This window comes from Acanthochromis polyacanthus, chromosome 7 (assembly GCF_021347895.1).
Source record: "Acanthochromis polyacanthus isolate Apoly-LR-REF ecotype Palm Island chromosome 7, KAUST_Apoly_ChrSc, whole genome shotgun sequence".
NCBI classification, from domain to species: Eukaryota; Metazoa; Chordata; class Actinopteri; family Pomacentridae; genus Acanthochromis; species Acanthochromis polyacanthus.
In genome coordinates this window covers 40,461,286-40,484,247 of record NC_067119.1, presented here as the reverse complement: position 1 = coordinate 40,484,247, position 22,962 = coordinate 40,461,286, and the positions used below count along the sequence as shown (strand labels likewise).

The following is a 22,962-nucleotide window of genomic DNA, read 5'->3' as shown; positions in this document are numbered from 1 at the left end:
AAATTAGCGCTGAGGAGGGGAAAGGAGACGTCAGCCGTAACGAAGTCCCATGCAAAGCACGCTGACTGTTATAACATAAGTCCACAGTCCTCATGCCATAGGTCCGGATGGGGGTGTCGTTGGCAGGGCCGTGCGCTCCGCCGGTCACGTCGTCCGCCAAAGCTGGTATCACGCTCCTCTGGGCGCCGGTGTCACAGAGGAATTTGTGCCCAGAGAGAGTGTCTTTGATGAAAAGCAGCCGGTTCGTCAGACCTGCACTCATGGCCACGACTGAGTGCAGGTCTTGGCATTTCCCCCCACACCGTAGTTGCAAGGAGAACGGCACCTCTTAGCCTTGGAGCCGAAACGTGCGTGGAAGTAGCACAAACCTGCGCTGGTACGGCTGTCGGTGGAAGTGCGACTTTTGCCGGGGGGCACGCTGGTGCTCGGAGGCGTGTAGCCATGCGTCGGGGCCAGCACCTCAGGGGCGAACCGCTGGGTCACCAGGAAGAATCGGTCCGCCTCCTCTGCCAGGGCGCGGGGCTCAGTGATAGATGTGTTAGCGAGTGCCGTCTGGACGTGCGGCGGCATGTGTCTCAGAAACAGTTCTATGAAGAGGAAATTCGGTTCCTCCGCACCCAGCAGGTTAAGCATCATTTCCATGTGCTCAGAAGGTTTCCTGTCCCCCAGGCCCTGGATAGCGAGGAGACGTCGGGCTCGTTCTGATCGTGACAGTTCAAAAATTTTCAGGAGGTAAGCTTTGAGCCCTGCATATTTATCCTGGGCGGGGGGAGCTGTGATGAAACTCACCGCCCTGGCTGCAGTGGAGCTCCTGAGTGCTGACACAACGTGGTAATAATGCGTGGCGTCGTCCGTAATACCACGGAGGGCGAACTGAGCCTCTGCTTGCGCGAACCACGTAGCCGCGGATGTCTCCCAAAACTCCGGTAGCTTCAGAATGGCGGTATTTGCCATGCTGCTCTGTTCAAAGTCTCGCTCAGTCTCTGATTCTTCAGCGGGACTGACGTCGGGGTCACCAATGTAGCGCCGGAGAAAAGGAGTCGGAGGCGGAGTGTCGAACACAGGAGCTAACCTCTTTACTGACATTAAAGAGTGAATAATAACAGCCGGTACACGTGAAAGCACTGATAACAGGAAGTGCAACAACACTAGCAGTCCGAGCGGAACCACAACAACAACCCCCAACGTTCCATGGGTGAATTATGTACACCCACCTCAAATGTAGCTTTTTGCGTTCGCTACCGCACTACATGACCAAAAGATCAGCTAAGCTGTTGAAACGTTTTTTGATTTTGTAAACAACGAAGCTATCACGTCGTTACAGAAAAATGTAGTTAAACTACTAACAACGCTATTTGTAGTGACGTTACTGCCCAACACTGCACCTGAGACAGCTGGAGCAGTTTGCTCACCAGGAGTCGACACGTGCAGAAGTCTCACTGAGAGTTACAGAAATCACCAGACTGCAGTGACTGGTTTCAAAGGTTGTGCAACAAAATTAAGGGTACCATCATTTTTGTCCAGGCCTGTTTCATATTCATACAAAGTAATCTTCAACAGAAGAGTACTGTCTGTCTGTACACACACACATTTATTCCCTTGACCAGATTTTTCTTTGTATAAAGTTGACTTTAGCACAACACATCATCCAGCAATGTATTGCACTGAGTAATTTTTTTATATTTTGTCTAAATATTATGTGTTTGCTTATGTAATCTGCTCATCATTTTCTGGCTTGTTCACTGAAATGCTGAAATCATCAAAATTGTTGCAGATTGTATTTTTCTTTGTCTGCTAATTGAAAAATCACTTAGTTGTTGCAGTTCTGATCAGTTAGTAACATTTAGCTTTATCATAAATTACTGTACAGTGTTTTTCTGTTCTAGTATTAATTTCTTAATATACTTAACACTTAACATAATACTTGAGTCGTCAATTCAACCCTAATGCACTGTTTCATGTGCTCAGCTGTATATATAATTTATTGCCAAAATTGTGGTTACGCAATATGTTGTTCATGTTTTGTGCAAAAATGCCCCAAGTTATTAATATTGTCATTAAATAATTATTATTTCACAGAGCACTGATATCCTGCCGTTTCTGTTCAGTTGTATCGGGATGGTTACTGAAACTGACTTGATATGGCACAGCCTCACCTAGAATATTTTTTTTACCAGTCGCCACTGGATATTATACATAAATACATGTACAGATATGACATGATGAATTTACATTTGTACATGTTGCATGGAGAGTAATGCACCCTCGCATATTTTTATGCATTGAGAGCTGAAAGAAATCAGTGTTGCATCTTGTTGATCGATGTGGAGGAGCTGTAAAGAGAGAAGACATATACATTTTCTTGTTGGGAGCTATAAAGAGAGGAAAAACAATGTTAAGAGATGCTGCAGCACTACAGCTGGAGCTTTAATAACATCTCCATCATCTGATGATTGCAATTATGTGATCGTCAGCAGGCAGCTGATGTAATGTTCACTTGTTGTCATAGTTACAGAGACGCCATGCTGCTATCTCACAATGATACAGAAATCGTACAAAAGTACGCTGATCGTCACATAACTCCACCGAGGATCTGCCTCCTTGGCAGAGTAATTATATACAGTATAATGCATTGAGCACCTGTTCAAGACCGAAACAATAACAATAATAAAAATAATTAATTAACTAAATAAATCAAAGTGACAGGGGAGGATTCTGTTAATGATACTGAGGCGTCACCTTCATGTGATTCTACTGCTGAACATCCTCTTGGAAACAGAGAGATGATTAAAAACCAGCTGTTAATGTGCTCAAGACAACTGATTCCTCTTGTGTTGATGGTTTGAAAAAAGTCTGTAAAGTCTTTTAAAAAGGCTCACTTTTATCTCAGATGTTTCCAGCTTGTCAAAGCAGCTTCGCTGTAGTAACTCAATTCAATTCAATTCAATTTTATTTATATAGCGTCAATTACAGTCAAATCGTCTCAAGACGCTTTACAGAACCCATATGCCTGACCCCCAGAGCAAGCCCAAAGGCGACAGTGGCAAGGAAAAACACCCTTTTAACAGGGAAGAAACCTCGAGCAGAACCCGACTCTATATAGGGGGACCCATCTGCCTGTTGGCCGGGCGGGTTGAGAAGGACAGAGGAGGGCAAGGGGGAGGGATGGGAGAAGAGGGAGGGGTGGGAAAGCAAGGAAAACACAACACACATTTGGATACATGTACACACGTGGACAAAATTGTTGGTACCCCTCAGTTAAAGAAGGAAAAACCCACAATTCTCACTGAATCACTTGAAACTCACAAAAGTAACACTAAATACAAATTTATTGAAAATTAAATAATCAAAATCAGCCATCACTTTTGAATTGTTGATTAACATAATTATTTAAAAAAACAAACTAATGAAATAGGGCTGGACAAAAATGATGGTACCCATAACTTAATATTTTGTTGCACAACCTTTTGAGGCAATCACTGCAATTAAACGATTTCTGTATTTGTCAATGAGCGTTCTGCAGCTGTCAACAGGTATTTTGGCCCACTCCTCATGAGCAAACAGCTCCAGTTGTCTCAGGTTTGATGGGTGTCTTTTCCAAATGGCATGTTTCAGCTCCTTCCACATATGTTCAATGGGATTCAGATCTGGGCTCATAGAAGGCCACTTTAGAATAGTCCAACGCTTTTCTCTCAGCCATTCTTGGGTGTTTTTGGCTGTGTGTTTTGGATCGTTGTCCTGTTGGAAGACCCATGACCTGCGACTGAGACCAAGCTTTCTGACACTAGGCAGCACATTTCTCTCCAGAATGCCTTGATAGTCTTCGGATTTCATCGTACCTTGCACACTTTCAACACACCCTGTGCCAGATGCAGCAAAGCAGCCCCAAAACATTACTGAGCCTCCTCCATGTTTCACCGTAGGGACAGTGTTCTTTTCTTCGTATGCTTGCTTTTTGAGTCTATGAACATAGAGTTGATGTGCCTTACCAAAAAGCTCCAGTTTGGTCTCATCTGTCCAAAGGACATTCTCCCAGAAGCTTTGTGGCTTGTCAACATGCATTTTTGCAAATTCCAGTCTGGCTTTTTTATGAGTTTTTTTCAGCAGTGGTGTCCTCCTTGGTCGTCTCCCATGAAGTCCACTTTGGCTCAAACAACGACGAATGGTGCCATCTGACACTGACGTACCTTGGCCTTGGAGTTCACCTTTAATTTCTTTGGAGGTTGCTCTGGGCTCTTTGGATACAATTCCAACGATCCGTCTCTTCAATTTGTCATCAGTTTTCCTCTTGCGGCCACGTCCAGGGAGGTTGGCTACTGTCCCGTGGGTCTTGAACTTCTGAATAATATGAGCCACTGTTGTCACAGGAACTTCAAGCTGTTTAGAGATGGTCTTATAGCCTTTACCTTTAAGATGTTTGTCTATAATTTTTTTTCAGATGTCCTGGGACAATTCTCTCCTTCGCTTTCTGTTGTCCATGTTCAGTGTGGTACACACCTTTTCACCAAACAGCAGGGTGACTACTTGTCTCCCTTTAAATAGGCAGACTGACTGATTATGAGTTTGGAAACACCTGTGATGTCAATTAAATGACACACCTGAGTTAATCATGTCACTCTGGTCAAATAGTTTTCAATCTTTTATAGAGGTACCATCATTTTTGTCCAGGCCTGTTTCATTAGTTTGTTTTTTTAAATAATTATGTTAATCAACAATTCAAAAGTAATGGCTGTTTTTGATTATTTAATTTTCAATAAATTTTTATTTATTGTTACTTTTGTGAGTTTCAAGTGATTTCAGTGAGAATTGTGGGTTTTTCCTTCTTTAACTGAGGGGTAACAACAATTTTGTCCACGTGTGTATGACAGGATATGTGACACAGACAAAGTATAAGCTAACATTGAAAACTGACTCATAATTTACTCTTATGATGTACAGCTCTGACATTAAACATACTCCATATATAGCTAGCAGTAAAATTCAAACAGTATGTAAGTTAGCATAACAGTATAGTGAAGGCAATGCAGAGTTGACTGGTGGAAAAAGGGAGTTGGAAGCAGAGGGCTGGAGGAAGGTCAGCAGCAGCATCCCACAGTGGACATGGTGGAGACTAGACCAGTTGGTGGAACATCAACTGCAGATCTGAAGCATCCAGCTCTGGGACCAGGGACACTCGGAGAAATAGCACAGGGGGAAACAGAGTGAATGTACTGCAATAACGGTATACATATTAAATGTAAAGATAGATAGAGAAGGGCTCAGTGCGTCAAGAAAAGTCCCCCAGCAGCCTATAGGCCTATAGCAGCATGACTAGAGGCAGAACGAAGGGACGTCCAAGAGGGAGTCAGCTGTGCAAATGAAGACACAAGCCGAACCCCTGTGGGTCACCCAGTCAGCCCCAACTATAAGATTTGTCAAAAAGGAACGTTTTAAGCCTGGTCTTAAAAATAGAGAGGGTGTCTGCCTCCCGAACCCAAACTGGGAGCAGGTTCCACAGGAGAGGCGCCTGATAACTGAAGGCTTTGCCTCCCATTCTACTTTTAGAAATTCTAGAAACAACAAGTAAGCCTGCAGCTTGAGAGCGAAGAGTTCTACTAGGATAATATGGTACAAACAGATCTTTAAGATATGATGGAGATTGGTTACTAAGAGCTTTATATGTCAGAAGAAGGATTTTAAATTCTATTCTGGATTTAACAGGAAGCCAGTGAAGAGAAGCAAGTATAGGGGAAATATGATCTCTTTTGCTAACTCCTATCAGTACTCTCGCAGCAGCGTTTTGGATCAACTGTAGATGTTTGAGAGAGCTATTTGGACAACCCGATAATAAGGAATTGCAATAGTCAAGCCTGGAAGTAACAAAAGCATGAACTAATTTTTCTGCATCACTCTGAGACAGAATGTTCCTGATTTTTACAATATTACGCAGGTGAAAAAAGGAAGTCCTACAGACTTGCTTTATGTGTGAGTTAAAGGACATGTCCTGGTCAAAAATAACTCCAAGATTCCTCACAGTAGTACTGGAGGCCAATGTGATGCCATCCAGAGTAACTATTTGCTTTGAAAGCGAGTTTCTAAGATGTTTGGGGCCAAATACAATGACTTCAGTTTTGTCTGAATTTAGCAGTAGGAAGTTAAAAGTCATCCAGGTTTTAATGTCCTTAAGACAATCTTGCAGTCTAGCTAGCTGATCAGTTTCATCTGGCTTCATAGATAAATACAATTGTGTGTCATCTGCATAACAATGGAAGTTAATACAGTGCTTCCTAATAATATTGCCTAAAGGAAGCATGTATAATGTGAAAAGTATCGGTCCTAAGACAGAACCCTGAGGAACTCTATGATTAACTTTAGTATGCTCAGAAGAGTTATTGTTGACATGCACAAACTGGAACCTATCTGATAAGTAGGATTTAAACCAATCCAGTGCTGTCCCTTTAATGCCAACTGAATGTTCTAGACGCTGTAATAAAATGTTGTGGTCGATTGTGTCAAACGCTGCACTAAGATCTAACAAAACAAGTATAGAGACTAGTCCATTATCTGATGCTATGAGAAGGTCATTAGTAACTTTCACTAGAGCTGTTTCTGTGCTATGATGCACTCTGAAGCCTGACTGAAACATTTCAAACAAATTATTCCTTTGTAAGTGTTCACATAATTGATTTGCAACTGTTCTTTCCAGAATTTTAGAGAGAAATGGTAGATTGGATATCGGTCTATAGTTAGCTAACACATCTGGATCTAAAGTGGGCTTTTTAAGCAAAGGTTTGATGACAGCAACCTTAAAAGCCTGTGGTACATAGCCTGTTACTAGAGAGAGATTAATCAGATCTAACATTGAAGAATTAATTAAAGGTAAAATCTCCTTGAAGAGTCTAGTTGGGATAGGATCTAAAAGACATGTTGATGGTTTGGATGTAGAAACTGTTGAAATTAGTTCAGAGAGACATATAGGAGTGAAGAATTCTAAATATTCATCAGGTCTAACAGCCAATTCAAAAGCATCTGTGACATTTGTAGGAAGGGCCAGATTAATTTTATCTCTAATCAGAACTATTTTATGTGTAAAGAAGCTCATGAAGTCGTTACTGGTTAAAGCTAAAGGAATACAAGGTTCAACAGAGCTCTGACTCTTAACTGTAACTGTAACTGTAACTGTAGTTGTTGATCCTGACAATCTGAATGACTGCACACCTCTTACTGTATACCTTGTGGAAGGGAAGCTTCTGCTCACTCTAAAGACGTTCATGCTGCCTTAATGTGAAGTTTGATTGGGGAGTTTTGTTTTGTACGTATATACCCACGTCCTCTCTGAATGCTATAACAGGATAGATGCGGTGCTCTGCAGTAAATGCCTCGATTTCATTATTGAATTATATGCTGTTTATGTCTGTTTTGTACATTTTTATTTTTGTACAACTTATTTTTGATTCCCTTTCAATAGTTATTCCTGATAATATAGTGTTGTTGTCGTTTGTTCATTGTGTTTCAGCTGTTGCTGGCACAATCATCAGCAGTTATCCTCTCACCTGAAGAAATAAGGCACGTCACCCTAGAGGATGTTCCTGCATCAGTTAACGAGCTGTATGTAAAACTGTGCAACACTGGGTCTCCGAGGAAACTTTATTTTACAGTTTGAAGATACAGACTTTGACAGTCAGCTCTGCAATTTGGCAGACATTAAGGACCGACCAAATGAACGAGGCACGCTCAAAGTTTTGTTCACATCTTCTGAAGAGGTTTCAGACTAAACTGTCAGCTTTGGATCCCCAATTAGTTGTGATTTAACAGAATTGCCTGATCCCTTTGTTATTCCAGCTTTCTTTCGTGATGTTGAGTTTCAGCTGAGGGCAGCAAATGATGCCTATCTATGCTTCTCCGTCAAGGAGCCCGGCGGAGTTATGTGATGATCAGTGTACATTTGTCCTTCTGTTAATCTGTCTGTCTGACTGTTCGCAACATTGCTCAAAAATAGATTAACGGATTTGGATGAAATTTTCAGGAAAGGTCAGAAATGACATAAAAGACCGCCTCATTAGATTTCGACAGTAATGCGGCTTATAGTCTGGACCCACAGATTTGTGGAAGATTTCTGTATCATTGCGAGATAGCGGCAGTGTCATTGTAACTATGACAACAAGTGAATGCTGTCACATTGTGATTGCGATCCCACTGTGGCCCTATTAGGACTCATCCAAATTAAGCAGCCTCTTCTTGTGATGGAACCTTCTTTTAAAGTAAAGATGAGCTGAGAAACAGGACAGATGATGCAAATCGGTGTTTTCATGATTTTTTTTAGATTCTACTGCGCTGTCTGACTTTGCTGACAGCTTTATCAAGAATGTTGCTTTTATGACTTTTGTTCTAAAAGTTTTTTTCCATATCCTTGACTCAAAATCGCATTCTTTTGTATAAATTTAGCATATCAAATTGTCCTTTTTAGGGTTGGAGATCATATCTCTACCACTATCTATGTGAAAGATTGATATTTCGTCCACCGAGAGGAAGTCTGAAAACTGTAGTCGCTGTCACTGAGGCTATCTTCATAAGAGAAGCTAATAAATACCACGTATTCACTTCTTTCTGAGACTTAGATGTTAGTGCCATCTTTTATTGTGGAGCTGCTTATCTTAGCAAAAAGAGTGAAAACAGCTGGTCTGGTTCTTTCCAAAAACACCTTTGACTGGGCTTTCATACAGAGGACAAACTTACTAATGAAAAAAAAAGGAAAGAAAAAAGTAAAAAGAATTTGTCTTGTTCTGATAGTATGAGGTAGTAGTCTGGGAGCCCAGATGGCCTACTATGGGTCATCAGGGGGGTGGGACAAGAGAAAATGGCATTTTAGGAGGTACTCCAGACTTATTTGGTATTTTTAAAAATATTTTCAAACATTCTTTTCTGCTAGTGTTTTTTTGGATTTGGTTAAGTAAATTTATGCTCTAATTTCATGTTTTAGTACTTTGTACATGGGTTATTTGAAATTTATACTGACATCCACAATGCCTGATGAATTCTGGTATTGACACGTAATGGAAATTCTAAAGAGGATGTTGTTTAAACAAATGGAAGAAACATTTTTTTTGTGGATTTCTGGAGCTGTAGCTCCGCTCTCGAAACCTATGAGGACTTAGAAAAATCTCCAGATTGGCTGAAGACACCAGAGAGGCCGGAAAATTATTATTATGACTGCTCACACTTCAATTTAGTCCATTTGGTCCCAGTTATTCGGTTAATTAGTTGAGCTATATTTGCGTTTAAAATTTCACTGAGATCTAGATAATTTTAGAAGAACCTTTTGATTCCCACAGGAGTCATACATTCACATAAACACTGTAATTAAACAGCCACAAATATCACAAGGCAAGATGTGCAGCCCGATCTCACGAGGATTCGTGAAACTGTCACGTAAGTTTTAGTTTCGGTTTCGTGCGCACCAACACGATTTCGTCATGTTTTTCGTGCCGCTCACCACGAAATGCGCACCAATGTATTTTAAACGGCGGACTTTTCGTGCCACTCAGAACGTATTTCAAAAGAATGTGTATATTATATTTTTAATGTAAAACCGTGGCGAATCCAACGCTATATTTTGCATGACATCGTTCCTAAACATAACCCTAACCATAACCATAACCATAACCTAACCATAAGCCGGTGGTACACTTACCAATTTGCATAGGAATTTCAAGAATGTCCGGCGGCCGGCGGCCGCAAACGCGATCACACAAGCAGTATACGCCGATGGACAGCTTAGATCGTCATGAATCCGCCGGTATAAACCACTTTCAGATGTGATTACCACAGCGAAAAACATTTCGTGGTGAGCGGCACGAAAAACATGACGAAATCGTGTTGGTGCGCACGAAACCGAAACTAAAACTTACGTGACAGTTTCACGAATCCCCGTGAGACCGGGTTGAGATGTGACAAGTTTATTTGTAATGTGCCTTTCAATAACAGGGCAATAAAAATGTTTTACATTAGACATAAAAGGTATTAAGAGAAGGCATGAAAGTAAACAAGGCAATAAAAATTGTATATAAATGTGGCTGAAAAAGAACTTGTGCAATTAGACAAATTAAGAGAGGGAGTAAAAATGATGCTGTAACGCAGTGCAAAAAAATTATAAATTGTCCCTAATATAAAACAGAATACTTACATTTAAAGATAGATTCACTAGTTTATATTTGTATAATAGGAAATAAATATCATTCATTATTAAGAATAGTGTCGGGCTTGCTGTAGGTTTACATAATTTTTAAAGAATTTTAATCCATAAATACATAACACTTTAGGGTCTTGACCTCAGTATTTGAACTTTAATTCATAATCTTTATTTTTCTACTGGAGAGCTCTTCAGTGTGATGGTTGTTGCTTAAAATGTGCAAAATGGCTTCACTTAATGGAAACTAGTAAATCTTTAACAGGGTGTGTAAACTAATTTTAGTTCAGGGACCGCATGCAGGACCAGTAAAACCAGATCATAATAACCTATAAATAACCACAACACCAACTTTTTCCTTTGATTTAGTGCAAAAAAGTACATTCTGAAAATGTTCACATTTAATCAACTATGTTATTACAAAAAAATATGAACAACCTGAAATTTCTTGTGGAAAATAAGTTACATTTCAACAATATCATACCTCAGTTTATTATTTACACAGTATAACTTACAGATAATAGTGTATCCGCAAAAGTCACAGCTATCTGGAACTGAACAATCCAGTATTTTACTTTATGATCCAAACAACTTGTCAAGATTTAGAAAGAATTTAAAATTTAAAATTATACGAATGTCTATACTTTGCAAAATCATCCGTATGTTTGACACCCCTGCTTTAAGGCATCTTTAGGGTCTAGTGCACACATATTATCATTTGTATCTTTTAAAAACTGTCTTTTTAAAACAAAATGAAAACCCAAAAACACAACTGAAGTGCCACCAGGGGCGTACAACCATCAGGTGATGATATGATGAAACTCTACAGCTGTATTGGCCAATCAGGATGTGAAAAACAGCAATTAGCAATTCAGGCAGGTCGCCAACAACGGCTCACACAGGAACGTGGGAATCATATGTGATAGCCAAGTGGAATGATTACTCAACATGATTTATGCATACACATCTATAAAGTCCTGAGCAAAGGTTGGCACCAGCAGCATTTAACCCACGCTCACATCACCTCATGAAAATGAATAAAACTGAGGTACAGAAAACTGTTGACACAATAACATTTTTTAAACAGTCAATTTCCAGTGACCTTAAAGGCCAAAATGAACAAAACAGCTGATTTTTAAAAATACATGAGTGAGTGAATAAAGAGTAAATAAAGGCGTTGAAGCTCTTCTGCTTGTTCTTCAACTGCTCCAGGTTCCCTCGGTCGTTGCCAGATTGGATTACTCACTGCAGCTTTCCAGTTATTCCAGCCTGCTCATGGAGTCTTCTGGTGAACTGTGACGTTTGACATCTGATTCCCTGCAGTCATTCTGTTTTCTGACTCATCACCATCACATGTGAACAGAAACATGAATACAAGTGACCTTGAAGCAGCTTTTTTGTCTTTTATGCGTCACAATCAGATGCTACAGTTACTGAAAGAATGTGTTTTGTCTTGTAGTTATTCAATTTTGCGGGCGAAAAAAACACTATAATGGTGAAGAAAATGATGATGTAGGAGGTACAGTCTTTGACCACGAGTCAGTGTCAGTGTTGGAGCTACTAGGAAACACTTAAAGCGGGTTGTCAGCTGATCGCGAGGTCAGTGGTTTGATCCCACATATTAAAGTGTCCTTGGACAAAACATTGACCCTCAGGTTTCTCATGATGACAGCTTGCATGGCAGCTCTGTCGCCACTGGTGTGTGAATGGGAAACATTGTAAAGCACTACTAAGCTAGAAAGGTGCTGTATAGTGCCATGACAAAGCATTTGCCCCCCTACAGAAATCTTCTGTGTACATATTTGTCACATGTAAATGTTTCAAATCATCCAATTTTAATATAACGCAAAGATAACCCAAGAAAACACAAAATGCAGTTGTTAGGCCCTCCACAGTTAACATCACATAGTGCCAGTCTGTCCCTTCCTTTCTCTCTCCAGGTGGGCGTGAGCGTGATGTGTGGCATTGCAGACAGGTGCTACCAGTCGTGATCATGAGCAGGTGGGAGTGAGAGTTTTCTAGTTTTCACTATTTGTTGATCGTAGTCTGGTATCTCTGCTGTGCCTCGCCAATCCTTTAGGAAGCTCTCTAGTTTTCTGGCGGTTCTGCTTCTCAGTCCACATTGCCGGTAATCTGTATATTCTGTCTATGTGTTTAAATTCCTGTTGCCATCTCTTTGTTGCCTGCACGGGAGTCTCAGTATCGGAATTGTAACAGCAGTTTTTAGATCCATCCATCCATTCTCTATACACCGCATTATCCTCACTAGGGTCGTGGGGGTGCTGGAGCCTATCCCAGCTGACTCGGGCGAAGGCAGGGGACACCTGGACAGGTCACCAGTCTGTTGCAGGGCTACATATACAGACAAACAATCACACTCATATTCACATCCACGGACAATTTAGAGTAATCAGTTAACCTCAGCATATTTTTGGACTGTGGGAGGAAGCCAGAGTGCCCGGAGAAAACCCACGCATGCACAGGGAGAACATGCAAACTCCATGCAGAAAGATCCCAGGCTCACCCTGGGATTTGAACCGGGATCTTCTTGCTGAAAGGCGAAAGTGCTATTTTTTCTCGCTGCAAAGTATGATTAGCGTTACAGCTCCTGCATTACATTCACATCTACTAGGTGCTGCTCCTCTGGCACCATAATCTTAAATAATATCCTGCAGTGTGTGATGCATCCATTATTTTCCAGTCTCGTAGTGTGTGCACGTCTGAGATTAGAGGGAAGAATATCTGTGAAATTTCTTCTTACGTGTGTGATGCAGTGCAATTTTCAAAAATCCCTTGAAAACTCCTGCAGTGTTAGCCCAACGTTAGACTGAGCCATGTTTGTGTTTTTTTTATTGTTGGTTGAAAGTGATAATAAATCACTTTAATAGTTCGATCAGATGGAACATATCTGTGGGTGCTGTGATTTATACCGGTAAAAGTGTAAAGCAAGGAGCTGGGTTCTGTTGTGGGGGTGAAGTTTAAAAAGCAGTTTAACGTGCAGCCGCCACTGTAATTTTTAGTATCTTTTACAATTGCTGAAAGCACCAGAGAGCTTCAGGATTACATATCTGTTGGCAGAAACATTTCCATGAGGGCTGAAATGCTCCGCCAGGGTCACTGCGCTGAAGATGACCCTGCCACACCTGTGGATCCCCCGACAATCAGCACTGAATTATTCAAATCGAAGGCTAATGTATGTTAAAACTGGCATCATCCACAAATCTGTTAAAATTCACAACGACTCAGATCTCCAATATTAACTTTGGAGCACTTATTTTTTTTCTTTACTCAGCATCTCTACTTATGCTCTGAATCTCTTTCCCAGATAGTCTTTGGCCCCGGTCCGTTCCACACAACAGAGAAATTATTCGGTGTACAAGCTGAACTCTAAACTTCAACTAGTGAAATAGACCAGATGTGACAATGCTGATGATTGAATATGTCGGCATAATCGAGCCTTTTCTGTGCTCCCGTCGGCAGTTAGAGGGTCCGCATATGAGAGGTGATGGAACTGAAGCACTTAAGTTAATTAAGCAGCCTTATCTATGGCTCCCTGCGCTCGTGAAATAAGAGACGTTTGAATTGACGATAGCTACGTAATTACCCTTTATCTCTGTGCAGAGAGGTTAGGAGTTCTTTAATGAAGAGCAGTTTTGTTTAAGAGAGACCTGGAATATAAATGGCAGCTTCGGGTTTGTGTGTTTGTGTGTGTATGAGCACATATATTGTGTGTGTGTATGTGATGGGTGGCTATTTTAAAACATAATTATTGCCGTCTGCTGTGATCAGTGTCCTTCACAGCTATGAAATTTGAAATTGATATCTACATGCTCTTCCACATACACATAACCAGTTTCCTGTGTGTGTGTGTGTGTGTGTGTGCGTGTGTGCGTGTGTGCGTGCGTGCGTGCGTGCGTGCGTGCGTGCGTGCGTGCGTGTGCGTGTGTGTCTGTGTGGACTGCCTCACAATTGGAGTGGACTGGAGTGTTTACTTCAATCTTGGGAAAGGCGCCACACTCCTCCGTCGGTTTTGTAATACAGACTTGGAAACGAAAGCCGACCAGCGCAATACAAAACCCTACTTTGTAATTTCCAGCTCTGCTCCTTTTAATGAAAAGAAAAGATTGTATCCTGACAAACTGACTCGGTGGGCAATTACGAAAGATTTGGCTCCAAGCTGTTGTCAGAGTCAGAGCCATTACCAGTGCATTATTTACGATGAAAAGTCTGTGAATCTCTCCTGAGTGAATTTGCATTTTAGTCAGAGTCATTATCAGAGAATAACAAAACCTCACAGTACCTGGCACCGATACATGCCACCGACTAAAGTTTCTATTGATAGACTCAGTCACAACTTTTATTTTATATCTTGAGCATTTTCATCGTACTAAGCAGCAAAGCAGCTAACATTTCTTCTGTCTTAAGCATTTCCTTATGCACAGTGCATGCAAATGTATTTGACCCCTAGAGAAAGCTTTTATTTTTAATATGTCACATAGAAATGTTTCAGATCATCTAACAAATTTTAATATAAGGGCAAACATAAGCCAAGAAAATACAAAATGCAATTTTAAATCATGAATTTAAATTTTATTGAAGGAAAATACCGTCCAGCCCATCTTGACCCATGTGAAAAAGTAATTGCCCCTTAGCTACCAACCTACCAAATGGACAAATTCATTCAGCAGTTGGGTTCCGTTTTACCATCCACGCTCACATCAGATTACTGACAAGCTTGTTGAATCTAAGCATCACTAAATAGAACCTGTCTGGCATTGAGGAAGTAGCTAAAGGGTCTCAAAAAGTAGCCCATGATGGCACGTTCTGAAGAGATTCAAGAACAGATGAGAAACCAAAGTCATTGACATTTATTCAGTCTGGAGGGTTATAAAGCCATTGCTGAGGCTCTGAGACTTCAGAGAACCACAGTGAGAGACATTATCCACAAATGGAGAAAACATAGAAACCATGGTGAAACTTTCCCAGGAGTGGACCAATGACCAACATTTTCCAAGACTCGTTGACATGTGATCCAGGTGGTCACAAAATAACTCAGACTAAGATCTAATGGTCTGCAGACATCACTGGTCTCAATTAAGGTTCATCTACATGATTCCACAATAAGACTCTGGGTGAAAATGGATCCATGGGAGAGTTACAAGGTATTTATAAAAAATATCTGGATGCGCTCCAAGACTTTTGGGATAACATCCTGTGGACTGTTGAATCAAAGGTAGAACTTTTTGAAAGACATGGGTCCATTACATCTGGTGTAAAGCTAATGCTGCATTCCACAAGAAGAACATGATACCTGCAGTGAAACATGGTGGTGGTAGTGTGATGGTTGGAGGAGATGGATGACTTGTCATCACTGATGGAGCCATGAATTCTGCTCTCTTATCAGAAAATCCAATAGAAATCCTATTGGAGAATATCCATGATCAGTTCATGACCTAAAGCTCAAGGTGCTGCCAAGGGACCAACCAGTTCTTCAGTTCAGGGGGGCAATTAGTTGTTCACAGGGCTGACACATGTTTTCAATAAATCTGAAATAAACCATCCAATGAAAACTGCATTTTACATTTCTAGATTTTCTCTGTCTAATATTCATAAATATGAAAATAAATTTGATGATCTGGAAAATGTAAGTGTAAGAAATATGCAAAATAGAAGATTTCTGTAAATACTGTTGTACTGTATTGTATATTGTAAATTATTTGATGGCAAATATTGGATAGTTGCAAGTTCAATGACACCATCACTACCTATGAAGTACAAAATAGAAGTACAACAAATCCACTGATTAGTTTTGAGCAATCAATGAGCAGCAGTCAGAAGAACAAGCTTCTTTTTAACCAGGCAGAACAGGCTCAGGGAGGGTGGCATCTGCCTCAACCAGGTGAGGCAAGATGAAAGCATAACACAAAAAAATAGCAGAGAGAAACAACAATTAAATATGAGGACGTTGTGATGGCAGCTACAGAAGAAAGCTACAGAAAAGTACAAGGAGAAAAGAGAACAAAGATTCAAAAAAAAAGAAAAAGCACAAACTACTCGAGAGAAGACAGGCTACTGAGAAGTGGCATATAAATGTCTTGGATGGAACATTGGTGTTGCACATTTTTTCGCTCTTTCTTTCTGTTTGCACTTACAATGGCTTATTTATTTAGATGTCTTCACCTGTCTATTGCACACACTTCCCTACTTCTTGGATTACAGTTGACAGATAGATTTAACTGTCATTTTCACCTGCACTGCAGTCATGTGGAGATTGGTGATTCACACAGCTAAATTATCGAGCTCAGAGCAACGTGTTCGAGGTCTCCAAAGGAAGTTCATAATGCTCTGCCGTGAGACAGCGGCTGGAATTTCACCCTCAGCATCTGGTCACTGCATAACTGTAAGTCCACATGAATCTGCTGCAGCTGGAGCAAAAGGATCATGAAGTCAGTCCCAAATATCATCAGTGTTCAGATCAGAGGGGCATGAGCTGAGTGCCGGCTCGGCGCAGTGAGGTGACATGATGTGTCACAACACATCAAACTTCCACCGGCTCAGAGCCAGCATCAGCACCGCAGTGAGTGGTTTGTTTTCTTGCACACTGTCGTGCAAGTGGTGTTTACATGTACAAATGCAGTTTTTATAACCTCTACACAGTTTTTATCAATTATTAATTGATTTTCTAAATTGTTTTGCAGAACCTCTAGCAGCTCCAGGGACCACAGTGTTGTGGAGGGCATGAACTCATTGACAGATTTTGGTGCATTTTGGTATTTTGCACTTTAATAGTTTGGAAAATTCTCGCTCACATACATGTGGGCGGATGGATGGATGTTTTTCCAGCACACTGAAGGTTTGATGACTTTCTGTGTGTCTGACAGTGGATTTATAAGAGTTCATGATATAGTCTGACAGACCGAACTTACTAAAATTCAGATAGTTATCTTTTTGTTTTCATTGCATTCTTAAGAAGACATTAGGAGGTGAGGCTATTTTGGTGTGTTGGACTGTTGCAGTGATCATTAGGGCTCCAGCACTGACAGTATGCAGGCCTATGGATTGCAAGGAATATTTTCCACCAAAAAAAACCCCAAAAAGATTTTTGAGGGCCTAAACATGCTCAAAAACTCAATAAAAATTGCATACACATCAGAACTGGTGAAATATTTGATATTTTATGCGACTTGCACGTCTGTGTGGCAAAATGGCTTCCATAGCACCCCCCTGAAAATTTGTAACGCCTACTATGTGCAGGAACGTGTCTCCTACATCTACAAAATTTGGTATCCATTGTGGCACAAAATGCCTCTTGGGGTCATATCATATCCTGAACCCACAAGTTTAGTGTTTTAGTGTTTTAAGTGTAAGATTTTTGTTATTTTTGCTCATTTTCAGGGGTTAAATCCTCATAGAGGGAAACTCCAAGAGACCTCAGATTCGGCCGGTATATAAACAGGTCTTAATGATGAAAAATTATCAAAATCTTCAACAGCTGAAGGGTGTGACCACGGTGACCCCATAAACTTTAATGCTTCTCCATGAAACAGGAAGTGCTGCCTAACTCCCCTGTACATGCTCCAATCTGCCTCAAATTAACATGTTGATCACAGTCCTGCCTTGATGAAATCCAGGTGTCAATATCCATTCACAGTTATAGTGCCTCCTGCTGGCAACATGAAAAGCCATGTTTTACACTTTCATGTACTATGATAGCGTGTGACCACATTAACCTCAAATGTGGTGATGTTAGCCTTAAGATGTTGATGATTTGTGGAGAAAATGGTGAGTTTTTGTCAAGTGACGTGTGTTGTGTCACGGAGAGTTTCAATGTCTCGAAATGACAACTTAAGTGTTTATATCTCAGCTGCACATGATACATCTTTACACATTTCATGTGTTAGACAAGAGTCCACGTCTGGAGGCACTGACTTTCCAAAATTGAGTCATAATCATAGCACCACCTATTGGTAACAGGAAGTTGTCAGCAATTATATTTGCACATACTGTTACTAGAACTTCATGATATAGTCCTTGATGTTAGTCAGCAAAGTTCAGATTTCTTTCACATCATAACATACACAACACTTCAACCTGCGCCACGCTCTGACGTGTGGGTGTACGAGGGCCCGTTCAATGCTGCTTGCAGCTTTAATTTGTGTTTTGTAATTTTGTTTAGAGCTGAGGTTAGCATTGAAGCCTCTGCTAATAACTGTCAGCTTCTATGTACCAAGTAAGAGTCATGTGTTCAAATCATTATGGACACATCCTGGATTGTGTGGGTCGACTACACAAAGAATACAGGCTCCTCGTTTGACTTTTAATTCAAGTTTAATTACCAGCAAATGTCACTCTATTATCTGGTCTTGAAAGAGAGGTATTAAATATAGAATGCTTGAGTGAAAGAGACAGAGAGGCAACAGAGAAGAGGAACAGACAACGCCGGAAGAGCTGGACTCTGGGTTTAAAGAGGAACATGAGTGAAAGCGCCTTTGATCAGCAGGCAGAGATGGAATAAAGTCACCTCTGTTCCATTACTACCCTGTTGCTGTGAAAGTGAGTGTGAGTCCACGGGGCTTTGTCACACAATGAACAAACCTGGTGAGACACACACATTTTTGAATCTGCTTTTGTTAAAGACATGTTCATATAGCTGCTTTATGAAGCATCGTGAGTCCAGACTTTTTGAGATGGTGATGTTATGACAAGTTTGTGTGTTGCTGGTAGATTGATTATCTCTTCTCATAGATCGCTTGAAGAGCAACTCTGTGGAGAATATGTTGATTCTTTAATTCTGCATTAACAAAAATTTTTGAAAAATAATTTCATTGCTGATATAATTATCTGTTTTGCATTGTTTTAACCTCCTCCACTATACACATGTAACAGCAATTTTAGGCTGAATTAAAGCAAGCAGCACACCTCTCAGCAGAGATCGGATAATCCACACCCACTGTCCATATCCTTCAGATTGTCCATAATTTGTTTGCTTTTACTTCTCTCCCTGCTGTCTCCTTCTCAGACAGTCTCTTTTGCTCAGACGCCAAAATTATCAGCTGTTCAGGCTGCTGTGTTTGCTTTTAACACACCACTTGTATATTAAGCTGTTAGTCGCTCCGATTTTTAAACGCACACAGCACAGTGACTTCAAAATCAAACTGACTCCCCATTTATTATCAGTGAGGCTCAGAGGACTTCTCAGTGTGATGCAATATTTTCAGCAGCACCACAGACTGTTATCACCAAAATAGCAGAGTCAAAATAACCCTGAGAACATAACGTACAAACAAATAGACCCTCCAGAACACGCGATTATGCGATCGCATGAATTTCCACATTAATCACCAAAATGCCGCTGATTATGCGGGCATCAATTTCCCAAAAGGCCGCATTATCCCCGCAAAACAGCACATAATTCCCGCAAGAATCTCACATTTTTACGAAAAAAATGAGAAATATGCGGGTCCTGCTTGATTTCACAATTTCCGCATAAAATGAGACAACTATAACCAATATAAATGGAGTTGTGAGTGAGTTAGGGCGTGAACTAACCGTGACGTCACCCGTTGGTTTCAACGCCGAGAAAATGAAGCCCGGATTTTGCTACTTCCTGGTTGCCATTTTTGGATTTTTGGAGCCAGTGATGTAAAAGCGTCATCAAAACAGGCTGGACCGGCGGAGCAACTGGGGGCAGGACCAGTCTATGGGCGGGCCAGACTGAGAGCTGAAGACTCTCTTATCCTGCCCACATTTTACCGCAGAGACTTCTGTTGCTGCTTCCGGATTAAAAGGAATCTGTCAATCATTCCAGACAAGACTGTCTATCAAGTGTAGCCACGCCCCCTGGCTCCGCCAATTCAACGATTTATTTAAAATTCAGTATTGATTTATTTTAAGATCGGTCACCCTGCATCTCTCATTTGACCATGAAACTAACGGGAAAAAATCCTGAGCTGTAGAAAATCAGTCTAATCAAATTTTATTTTTTTCCAAAAATGAATTGGGGTCTATGGAGCAAAAGCTTTTTGGAGCCAACCCTAGCCGGACAGCGTGATATTGCACGTTTTTGACACTTCAGGGTGGGCTTCATTTTTGGAGCCAGATGCTACGTCCATCTTTATATACAGTCTATGGTTTTTATGTGACGCCCGGCCTGACATCAATCAGTTCGCGCATTCACACACACACTAGAAGCACGAGCTGATGCGGAGGCGTGGTGCTCAGAGACGAAAAACAAGAATGGCGACATGCTCAAAGATCACATTTACCTACAAATATTTCAGGCAGAGACTGGGCAAAACAGTATCCAGATTTTACTGCACGAAAGTGGGGGGAAACTTTTTTGCACCCCATGCAACATCGTTCTGGAGCATCGAAGAAAATCAACCGTGTTGCAGCACTTTTTTGGATGCCAAGCCTGCTCCTTTAACCTAGGCAAGTAGAGGTGGGCGTGTGTGTGTGACAGTGTGTGTATGCGTGCGAGTAAAAAGTACGTAATGGGGCCCGCGGGCGGGTGTGTGTCGGTAGCAGAGACGGAGATATGTCGAGCTGCACATGATGAGACAGAAGTTATTGAAAAGACGTATGAGAAGTCAATGTATGCTCCAAGCAGTAAGTGTGGACAGTCACTGCTGTTAAATAAAGTGCCCTGTTCTTCCCAACTGCAAAGTTTGCTGGACTATATACTGGCTGTTACACCAACAAGCCGTGCTAAGCTAGGCGGGCTAGCACTACCCGAGGCTGCCCAACCACGGTTCGGCAGCCGACAGAAACAGGTCCGGTAAGAACTTCTCCACGACGCTGGAGCAGGTAGTTTGCTCTACCTCAAAGTATAACTAAGCAGAAAGAATGTTTTATTTCTGAGAAATTTGTGATTGAGGAATGTTTAAGTCATGCTTAAGCTGATAATAAATGAAACATTGGCAGCACTTACTGTGATGTGTCTTGCATGTCTGTTTATCTTTATATTGCTCTTTTCATTCAGTGGTAGCCTAGTAACAGGATGTAGGAAGAAGAATCACCTTTTTTCCCAGTTCTTACATATTTCGCATCTTTTTGCATATTTCACAACTATTCGCATACTTCCAACTTTCCGCAATTTCCCCGCATAAATTGGCATAAAAACCTTGCATATTTATTTGCATAATCAAGGATTTTTGCCCGCGTTTTTCTAAGAGGGTCTAACAAATGCACATCTGTATTAGGAATATCAAAGATGTAATATTTAATTAGATGTGCATTTGTCAATCCCTGTCAAGTCTTCCCTAATAAAACTAAACATTATAGGAAAGACCTAACAGAATGCATAAAGCTGGATTTATTCACTTCTAATGTTCACATCAAAATCACGAAAATGCATTTGTTTCCAGTTTGTGCCACCTCTAAATAACAGCATTAATTCTAAGTCAATAATAAGTATGAATATAATAAATATGTCAACAAAAAATATTGCAATGTATTGAAAATACAGATTCTAGACAAAAAAAAATGGAATGCAACAAAAGTAAATAAACCTATCACTTATACAAGTGAAAAAATAAATAAAACTGATCATGAGCATGGCTGCAAATGATCTGCGAACACCAGAACATACTCCATGTTAGACCTGTGGACTGAGTCTGTCTGAATGTCTGACTGTGAGACATGACAAGGACAGAAAATGAAACAGGAAGATCAGTGGACAACTAAAAATCAGTGGAAACACAGTTGCAGCAGTTATCAGGAGGTATAGTACAAACAAATAGTGCCACTAATCAGAGCTGCAGCGGTTGTTCTCCTAAAAGGACGCCGTGCTACTTGCAAATCTGCCTCTGAAGCACAGTGCTTCAAGACTTGGCACCGAGGTTATCGGTGGAAATTGGAGTTTCTGTGATGGTTCAGACAGTGTGAAGGTTGGTGCATAATGTCAACTTCTGTGGACGGCATCCAAGTAAATGCCCTTGATTGCTCTTGCAGAAAATTGCAGGATTAAACTTTGCTAATGCACATTAAAGTGAGTCTGCTGGATATTGGCAGCACATTTTTTCGTCAAATGAAGATAAATGTGCTTGGATCAGATGGAGTCCAGCATGTTTAGCTGGACCAAATGCATAGTCCTGACAGTGAAGCACAGAGGTGATGATACGTAGCTGTGTGAGTGTAGAAGGCGTTAGGGAGATGAATAGCTTTGGATAAACTGCAATATTGACTGACAAGACGACTCCCAGGCTGCAGAAACTTGGCAGAGGACAAACATTCCAGCATGATAGCAATCAAAAGAACACTGCCAGAAGCACAAAAAGAGTTTTAAAGACAAAAAAGTAAAGAAATAAGTGAAACAAGTCTGTCATCTGACTTGAACCCAATAAAACACCTTTGGGGTATTTTGAAACAAAAGGTTGAGGAATAAAACCCTTTAAGCAAAGTACAGCTGGAAAAACTGCCTCTGAAGAATAGCAGAAAATCTCACCAAAATATTGGTTATAATCCATGATGCAGAGGATTTAGTTTGTCATCGAAAAGCTGCTACCATATTGTACTACTATCACCTCAAGAACTGTCACTATATTGCACCACCTCCAATTCATAGGTTGATTTTTACATATTTTATTTATTTTACTTTATCTTATTTATACTATATTTTGATCCTTTTTTAAAGGTATGGCGCCTATGCAAAGGTGTGAGAGAAACGTCTTTTCGGTTCCTCTGTATGTTCTAGATATGTAGAGAAATTGACAATAAAAATGGGCATTCAAAGAATAAAAAAAATACAAGATTTGAGCGACAGTAATGAAAAGTCTGCTGACTTTTGTTGCATTTAC

At 40.7% G+C, this 22,962-nt stretch overlaps 1 pseudogene; it reads left to right on the top strand.

The window, feature by feature from the left end:
- Nucleotides 1-441: 441 nt before the first annotated feature.
- Nucleotides 442-22,962, top strand: part of LOC127534863 (RAF proto-oncogene serine/threonine-protein kinase-like) — a 47,019-nt pseudogene continuing 24,498 nt past the window's right edge.